The sequence below is a fragment of the Lolium perenne genome, chromosome 1 (genome assembly GCF_019359855.2).
Source record: "Lolium perenne isolate Kyuss_39 chromosome 1, Kyuss_2.0, whole genome shotgun sequence".
Taxonomy (NCBI): domain Eukaryota; kingdom Viridiplantae; phylum Streptophyta; class Magnoliopsida; order Poales; family Poaceae; genus Lolium; species Lolium perenne.
In genome coordinates, this window is record NC_067244.2 from 148,344,871 (window position 1) to 148,354,485 (window position 9,615).

The following is a 9,615-nucleotide window of genomic DNA, read 5'->3' on the forward strand; positions in this document are numbered from 1 at the left end:
AAAACTAAGGATCAAGAGAAAACCACTTTCACTTGTCCCTATGGAACTTATGCTTATAGACGTATGCCTTTTGGTTTATGTAATGCTCCTGCTACTTTTCAAAGATGCATGTCTGCTATTTTTCATGGTTTTTGCGAGAGTATTGTAGAGGTATTCATGGATGATTTTTCTGTCTATAGGAATTCTTTTGATAATTGCTTGCGGAACCTCGATAAAGTTTTGCAAAGATGTGAAGAAACTAACCTTGTTCTTAATTGGGAGAAATGCCACTTTATGGTTAATGAAGGAATTGTATTGGGACATAAAATTTCCGAGAAAGGTATTGAAGTTGATAGAGCTAAAGTCGAAGCAATTGAGAAGATGCCCTATCCTAGGGATGTTGGGGGGATAACCCCCGGTATGCCAAAGGCATGCCAAACCGGATGGTTTGAGCCATCAAGATACCGGTTTAATGATCTTACCGGAAGCCTAGTAGGAATCCGGGAAAGCAAAGCTAAGCCGGTATCCCCAAAGGGGTATGCCGGAACCCGGTGTAGAAGATACCGGAAAGGAGAGCCTGTCGGCAGGACTGGTCAAAGATTCTCTTCAGAGCAAGAAGACAAGGATGAGCTAAGCAAAGTAACTTTATTCAGAGCCCTGGCGCCAAAGAGAGAGGTGACGGAGAAAGAAGCCGGAGGACGTCAGCCTCTATGATAAAAGAAGGCCCCGGTGTCATCTATGATTAAAGTAGCTTTGTACAGTAACTCTGTAAAGTAGTTTGTCCAGTCAAAGATGCCATTAGGGTTTCTTGCTCTGTAAGCCACCCTCTCCCCTATATAAGGAGAGGGGGCAGCCCTCCTTGCGGGCACGATGGAATGAGATAGACAGAACTTGTAATCAGGCTGTGATCAATGAAGCTAGCGATCTAGTAAAGAGTTCTTCCTTTTGTCTCTCTTCTTGTATACCGGTCTCTGGCTGTGTTCTTGAGGAAAGCACCCGGAAGTTCTTCCCATCTAATCGCAAACCCTCCCCCAGATCCTCTTGCGTCCATTCGGCCCCAATCTAAGCCATCCTATGGCATCTGCTCGTTCACCACGACGACAGTTGGCGCCCACCGTGGGGCGAGAAGTGGCGCTTGATGGAGTTCACATTCGGGCGGGCGTCCTCGAGATCTCCGGCGAACGTACGGTGTCCGCGTTGGTGCAGCGCATCTACGCCATGGACTTCATCAACGACAACGCGGGCTGCTTCGCCAACGGCGGCGTCTTCCCCAAGAACGGCCGCATCATCGAGTTCGGCAGCCACCACGTCTACTTCGGCACCGTCCCCGTGCGCCAGCGCCTCTCGCCGGTGCTGGTGGCACCGGACCCGCCAAGATGGCTCTGTGCTGGCCGCGCCGCCGGCAGCGTCGAGGTAATGATGACCGGTGTGGCTGGTGCAGGAAAGGAGCTTGCGGCTGAAGGTGCCGGTCGCGCGGTTTCGACCCGTGCGGCTAAGCCACCGCTGGAACGCGGCGCAGGCGCAGCGGGAGCATCATCCGCGCCACCGGAGACACCGCTCCAGGCGGCGATGAACGTCCTCGCCACCCCCATCGCGCAGAACATCGACCCGGCAGCGGCTCAGGCGGAGCTGGAGGCGCAGCGCCAGAAGATGCTTGAGAGCGGCAAGGACATCGTCAGGGCGCAGCGCGAGCTGAACCTAACCGTACGTGAGTATAACGCTGCCCATGGCTTTGCTTCTGTTAGCGCGCATGCTGCTAGGATGCCGGAAAACCGGCTAAAAGCTCGCAACCTAGATCAAGATTTGCGCAAAGAGATTCTTACCGGCAAGAGTGCCTCTGCATCTGTTAGCATCATGGAAAAACCTAAGTATAGCAGCCCGGATAAAACTATAAAAGCTGCTAAGGCTGCAGTAGAGCTATGCGAGTCGCTTTCCGGAGAGGCTTTGGTAAAGCAGCAAGAGCGTGTTAGAGAGCTGCTGGAAACTATTGAGCAGCAAAATGCTGAGCAGCTGGCTAAGCTGAACAAGGCAGCGGCCTCAAAATCCGCGCGTTCAACAAAGAATGCCGGTAGCAAGTCCCATGGGCAGGCTTCGTCCCCCCATCCGGATAGAAGAAGAGAAAAAGAAGTGAATGCGCAGCAGATGACTGTGTACGATCCAGTTCTCGCCGGAAAGCAACAAGCCGGGCAACATGATGCCGGTAGAAAAAGCCAAGGGGCAGAGAGAGGCTACGCCAGAGGCTATGCCGGAAACAATCATGCCGGTAGATATGAGACTGGGCAAAACTATCGAGCTGCAAGGGCAGCGTACGATGAGGAGGAAATGGATCCCCCAAGGTACCGGCAGGCAAGGGCCGCGGTACCGGAATGTTACGATGAAGCCGATTCTACAAGACCGGCAGCATACCGGAACCCATTGGGAGAACGCCTGGGAGAGAGATACTTACCGGAACGGGATGCGAGGCACCGTCTGGATAGAGTGTACTTGTCAGAAATGATCGAGGAGGAAGGTCCTCCAGGTCCAAAGTGCTTTGGCCCAAGAATCATGAAAGAAAAACCACCAGTTCGCAACTTTATGTTGCCCCGTGACACAAAGACATACGATGGCACCACGAAGCCGGAAGATTGGCTCGCGGATTACGTGACCGCGGTATACGTTGCAGGCGGTGGAGGAACCGTAGCAGGAGGAGGAAACCGGCGTTGGGCCGTGAGAATCATACCATCGTTTTTGGTTGGACCGGCAAGAATCTGGCTAAACAACTTGCCGGCAGGAAGCATAAATGGCTGGCTGGATTTTGAGGAGGCTTTTGTGAGCAATTTCAGCAGCACCTATCAGAGGCCCAACAGGCCGCAGCAACTTGCTCTGTGCGTGCAGCGCCCGAACGAAACAGACCGGGATTATCTGGCCCGGTGGAACACCACAAGGAACTCCTGTGAAGGGGTAATCGAGGCACAAGCCATTGCTTGGTTTAGCAGTGGATGCAGAAGAGGTTCACCGTTGTGGCAAAAGTTGCAGCGCAACATGCCAACAACACTGGCAGAGATGATACGTGTGGCGGATAGCTATGCGTTGGGAGACCCAACGCAACCGGCAGTGCAACCGGAGCCGGAACAGCTGCGCCACGAACAACACCGGGATAACCGGAACAACAAGAGAAGGGAAGATTTTCCGGATCGAAGGTACGGTCCGCAGCAAGTTGCTGCTGTGCAGGAAAACTCTGAGGCCAGCGGCAGTCAGAGGCAAAAAACCGGATCGCAGCCATGGGCAGGTCCTAAGAAACAATGGGTGGAAAAGAAACCCTGGGTCCAGAAAAGAAACTGGCAAGAACCCGCAAAATACACCATGGAAGCTGCCATGGATCAACCTTGCCGGTGGCACACACCGAATCCGGCACACCCGTCAAACCATCTGACGAAGGATTGTACCTGGACCAAGTACTTGATGCAAAAGGGAACGGTGAAAGATGCACAGCCACCACAAGACATGCCGCGGCAGCAGCAACAGCTACCGCCACCACCGCCACTTACCGGGGCAAACGCCTTACCGGTGCAGCCAAACCGGCAGCAGTACCAGCAAGTTAACCGGGTGGAGCAAAACGATAATCAACCACCTCCACCGGCACCTTTGGGCCGGAACGTTTACGAAGACCCGCATCTGTGCTGCGTTGTCTTTGTCACTGAGCCAACAGACAGGCAAAGTGTGCACCGCCGCTCCATGGAGGTCAATGCTGTGATGCCGGCAGTCCCCAAGTACATGATGTGGTCCAATCAGGAAATTACCTGGTCATCGAAGGATCACCCCAAGATCATGCCGAATCCGGGTGGATATGCTCTTGTTGTGGACCCAATCATGAAGGGGCCGCAAACTCGAGTGAAGTTCAGCAAGGTGCTGATAGACAATGGCAGCAGCATAAACATCATGTACAAGCACACCATGCATACGCTAGGCATAACAGAAAACATGCTTCAGCCAACGCGCACGACGTTCCATGGAATCGTTCCGGGCTTGTCCTGTGCCCCGATAGGAAAAGTTCGGGTGGACGTGGCATTTGGAGGACGTGACAATTGCCGGGTGGAAAATCTGGAGTTTGAGGTAGTGGATCTAGACAGTCCCTACCATGCATTGCTGGGGAGACCGGCATTGGCAGCCTACATGGCCACAACTCATACGGCTTACCTCAAAATGAAGATGCCGGCACCTCGTGGACCATTGACTGTGGTGGGAAACTATAAGGTCTCACTGGAAACTGCGTCTGCCGGATCAAACCTAGCGGAATCGCTGGTGATCGCGGAGGAAAAGAAAAGAATGCAAACAGCTGTTGCGCTGGCTCAGTCCTCACAATTGAGCTTAGCGGCAATGAGTGAAAACATGGGCTCACCGGCATTCAAGCCAACAAATGAAACAAAGGACATCGTGCTGGATCCGGCTTACCCAGAGCGCACCGTTCGTATCGGTGCCGGCCTTGATCAAGCATAGGAAAGCGCGCTCGTCAGCTTCCTCCGTGAGAATCGGAATATCTTTGCCTGGTCAACTGATGATTTGGTAGGTGTTCCGAGGGAGCTGGCTGAGCACTCCTTAAACGTTCGGAAAGATGCCAAGCCGGTGCGGCAACCACTGCGCCGGTTCGCTGAAGACAGAAGAAAGATCATAGGAGAAGAGGTAACCAAACTGCTTGTTGCCGGATTCATTGTGGAGGTCACGCACACAGAGTGGCTGGCCAATCCGGTAATGGTCGAAAAGAAGAAAGATGAGAACCTGGAGGCAAAAGCTCCGAAGGTGTGGCGCATGTGCATCGACTACACCAACCTGAACAAGGCTTGCCCAAGAGATCCTTTTCCTTTGCCACGAATCGATCAGGTGATTGATTCAACCGCTGGGTGTGAGTTGTTGTCTTTTCTGGATGCCTATTCCGGTTTCCACCAGATTCCCTTGAAAAAGGAAGATCAAATAAAAACTGCGTTCATTACCCCGCACGGGGCTTATTGCTATGTCACTATGCCTTTTGGTTTGCGCAACGTTGGTGCAACGTACCAGCACTGTATGCAAAAATGCTTGTTTGATCAAATCGGAAAGAATGTGCAAGTCTATGTGGATGACATTGTGATAAAAACTAAGGTAAAGAACACCTTAATCGATGACATCCGGCAAACATTCGATAACCTAAGACGGTTCCGGATGAAACTCAATCCGGCAAAATGCACCTTCGGTGTTCCTGCCGGCAAGCTGCTCGGTTTCCTGGTATCAAGCCGGGGCATAGAAGTTAATCCGGTAAAAATCCGGGCGATAGAAAGAATGGCTATCCCTCGAGAGTTAAAAGATGTGCAGAAGTTTACCGGAAGCTTGGCATCGCTAAGCCGGTTTCAAAGAGCAGGTTGGGAGAAAAAGCTCTGCCACTATATGCTCTGATGAAAAAATCTGACACGTTCGTCTGGACCCCTCAGGCAGACGCAGCGTTTAAAGAGCTAAAAACAATGCTAGCCACAGCACCTATACTGGCTTCACCTCTAGAAAGGGAGCCTATGCTGTTATACATAGCAGCAACAAACCGGGTTGTGAGTGTAGTGGTTGTAGTTGAAAGAGAAGAGGAAGGAAAAACCGTCCAGAGGCCGGTATACTACCTGAGCGAGGTGCTCTCCCTCTCAAAACAAAACTACCCTCACTTCCAAAAAATGACTTATGGCGTGTACATGGCCGCCACAAAACTCAAGCACTACTTTGAGGAGCACCCCATGAAGGTGGTGAGTGAAGCACCAATTTCCGATATCATGTGCAACAAAGACGCCAGTGGCCGGATTGCAAAATGGGCAATCCAGATATCACCATACGTGCCGGTGTATGAAAGAAGAGATGCCATAAAATCACAGGCTTTGGCTGATTTCCTTGTTGATTGGGCGGAGATGCAATACAAACCACCGGATCAGAGGATAGAGTACTGGAAAATGCACTTTGATGGATCCAAGCTCAAGGAGGGTCTAGGTGCCGGAGTGGTGCTTACTTCACCAAAAGGAGACCACCTCCGGTATGTTTTGCAAGTACATTTCAGGGCATCGAACAATGTCGCTGAATATGAAGCTTTGATCCATGGGCTTAAGGTCGCAAAAGAAATCGGTGCACACCGGATCATTTGCTATGGAGATTCAGACCTTGTGGTACAGCAGTGTTCCGGAGATTGGGATGCAAAAGATGCCAACATGGCCTCGTACCGGTTTCACGTGCAAAAGATTGCCGGATTCTTCGAAGGGTGTGAGTTTCACCATGTGCCGCGAGCAGAAAATGAAGCCGCGGATGCTTTGTCCAAGCTGGGCTCATCTAGGAAAGAAATTCCTCCCGGAATAGCTTTGGCTCACTTAAGAGTACCATCGATCAAACCGAGCCCGGAATCAGAATCAATTTTTGTACCAGAGTCACACGTAGTACCCATGGATATCGATGAAGGGAACCCGGAGACTGCTCCGGCAAGCTCGGGGACTGCTCCGGCAAGCTCGGGGACTGCTCCGGTAAGCTCGGGGACTGCTGTACCCATACCGGAAGAAATGATGCTGGTGGATAGCATGGAGATAGATGCGCCGGTGTTTTTGGTTCGAGAGATACCGTCATGGGTTAAACCTACTAAGGAATTCCTGATCAACGGCACCTTGCCGGCTGACGAAAATGAATCAAGGAGGATACAAAGAAGGTCCAAAGCTTACACATTCATCAATGGGGAGGTGTACAAGAGAAGCGTTACCGGTGTCCTTCAAAGATGTGTGGAACAGGAGGAAGGAAAAGAAATGCTTGAGGAAATTCACCAAGGAGAATGTGGGTATCATGCTTCATCAAGGGCGCTAGTAGCAAAGGTATTCCGGCATGGGTTCTATTGGCCCACTGCTTTGGAGAACGCTGAGGATTTGGTAAGAAAATGCAACGGCTGCCAGAGGTACGCCAAGCAAAATCATACACCAGCATCCGGTTTAAAGACAATACCGTTAACATGGCCATTCGCCGTTTGGTGCCTTGACATGGTTGGACCATTCAAAACTGCAAGAAGCAGCATGACTCACATCTTGGTGATGGTGGATAAGTTCACCAAGTGGCTAGAAGTAAAACCTATCGCAAAGTGTGATGGGCATACAGCGGTGAAATTCCTAAAAGATGTCATTTTGCGGTATGGATACCCGCATAGCATCATCACTGATAATGGAACCAACTTTGCTCAAGGTGAGTTCAAAAGGTTCTGTGAAGACAACAACATCCGGTTGGATTTGTGCTCAGTGGCACACCCACAAGGCAATGGCCAAGTGGAAAGGATGAATGCCTTGGTGCTTTCCTGTATCAAGCCTAGACTCATTGATGCGGTGGAAAAGTCACCAGGATGTTGGCTCGATGAGCTACCGTCAGTACTGTGGAGTATAAGAACAACCCCAAACCGGTCTACCGGATACACTCCCTTCTTCATGGTTTATGGAGCAGAAGCGGTCATACCAACCGACATCATTCATGATTCACCAAGGGTACAGCTCTATACTGAGCAAGAGGTCAAAGAGGCCAGAGAAAATGATGTCGACTTGCTGGAAGAAGCAAGAGAGCTGGCTCTGGCAAGAACAGCCATTTACCAGCAAAACCTAAGACGCTATCATAACCGGAAGGTTAACCCGAGAGTTTTCCGGGAAGGAGATCTTGTACTTCGCCTAGTGCAGCGCACTGAAGGCCGGCATAAGCTCTTGCCACCATGGGAAGGTCCCTTCATTGTAAGCAAGGTGCTTCACAATGATGCGTACTACTTGATCGATGCACATGAGTGGAAGAAAGGAAAGGCGGACAGGTCCGGAGAAGAGAGCAAACGTCCATGGAACGTAGCTCTGTTGCGTCCTTTCTACTCTTGAAGTGGTGGTGTAAGAAGTTCCTTTTTGTACCTTATATGCTATGAATAAAAGATGCCGGAACCTTGAATGAATCTCGGGGACTACCTTAAGTTGCATGAAACTTGTCTATTTTTTCAGTTTACCGGTTGCTTATTGAATGTTTTTTCTTTCCGGTTTAGTAGTGTGCTAAATCTTACCGGAGTCTTCGACTCTGCTGCTGTCCATAACTGGCTTCATGGCAAGCAAGATAAACCGGTAGGAGATAAGCACATGAACTGCGAAAAGGGAGAGCAGGAAAGAACAACCCGGAAAATTTAACTAACCCCGGTTAAACCGGTTTTTTGCAAAATTTCAAAGTTATTTCTAAGTTCAAGAAGATGCTTGTTTGGTGAAAGAACCTTGTGCTCATATGCCAAAGAACGCCCAGAGAAGGCAGGCAGAGCCAAGGCAAAAGAACCAAGTATGCATCAAATTGGATGCGGAAACGATTTGGAATCTTTGGCAAGCAAGGTGATAAAAGCAGAACCAAAAGCAATGTGCTAAAGCAAACTTAGAAATACTTAGCTACCGGTATAACTTACCGGCAGGAAATGTTGTACCACAACCACAAGCAAACTTAAGGTTTTACATCATAAGCCCCAGCATACCGGGGCAGAATTTAACAAATATTGTCTTAAGGCAAGCAGGACCAACAGATATAGCAAGCAAACACGTCAAAGAGAATCATCACGCAGCAGGGGCTTCCGGAGGAGCATCGCCGGCATCAGCATCGTCCAGGAGCTCTTCTTCGGCTTCATCCTCCTCCTCGTCGAGATAGTCCTTGACGTCAGGAGGGGGAGGGATGAAGGTGCGCATGTCGGCGTACTCCGCGATGTGGTACGCGCGATCCTGCCGCTTAGCGGTGAGGATCGGGTCCAGATCAGTTTCTGCGTCTTCACGCACGCCGGTAAGGGCGTCCAGATCGAGCTCCGGATACCAGGAGCAGGCGACGCGGAGGGCGGAGTCCGCTCCAGCGCGGGCAGCAGAGCACTGCCACTCGCGGATCCTCCTGCCGGCACCCTTGAGACGGTCGCTGATAAGGGAGAAGGTGTCCGACACCTCCTCGCCAGGCCATAAAGTCCTGTAGAGCTGGGTAGCTACATCAGGGATGTCCGACAGATTGCGGTCTATCGCGCGCATATGGGACACCCGCGCGTTAAGCGCGACCAGATGGTCCTTGGGGGTCCATGGCACGGTAAGATCCGCTCGGCCTTGGTCCTTGCGGCGCGCGTCGACCTTCTTGACAGCGTACCTCTGCGAGTCCGGAAAGAGGCCTGTGCGAAGAAAGAAAAAGGTTAAGGAAAAGAGTCCGGAAGAAAAAGAGACCGGAGAGAAAAGAGTCCGGAAGAAAAAGAGACCGGAGAGAAAAGAATCCGGAAGACAAGAGACCGGAAGGAAAGATAACGGAAAGAAAATGGGGTCGGAGGAAAAGAACTTACGGTGGGCGAGTGTGTCGGTTTGCAGGATCAACTGATCGCATTCCTTATGCTCCTCCTCCAGCCGCGCGGCCTTCTCCTCGGCACCCTTCCGGGCCTTGGCCATCTCCTCCAGCTCTGCCCGCAATACCACAGTGGCATTGCAGGCATCCTCCAGAGCCTCGTCCAACTTGGCCGCTGCGTTCACTTCAGCGGCTTTGAGGGCCTTGGCGTGGTCAAGCCCCAGCTGAATGAGCTGAGACTTGAGCTCCTGGTAGCTGGTCTTGAGGGCGTTCAGCTCCTCCTGGTGCTGCCGGCTGAGCTGGTCCTTCTCCCCTGTA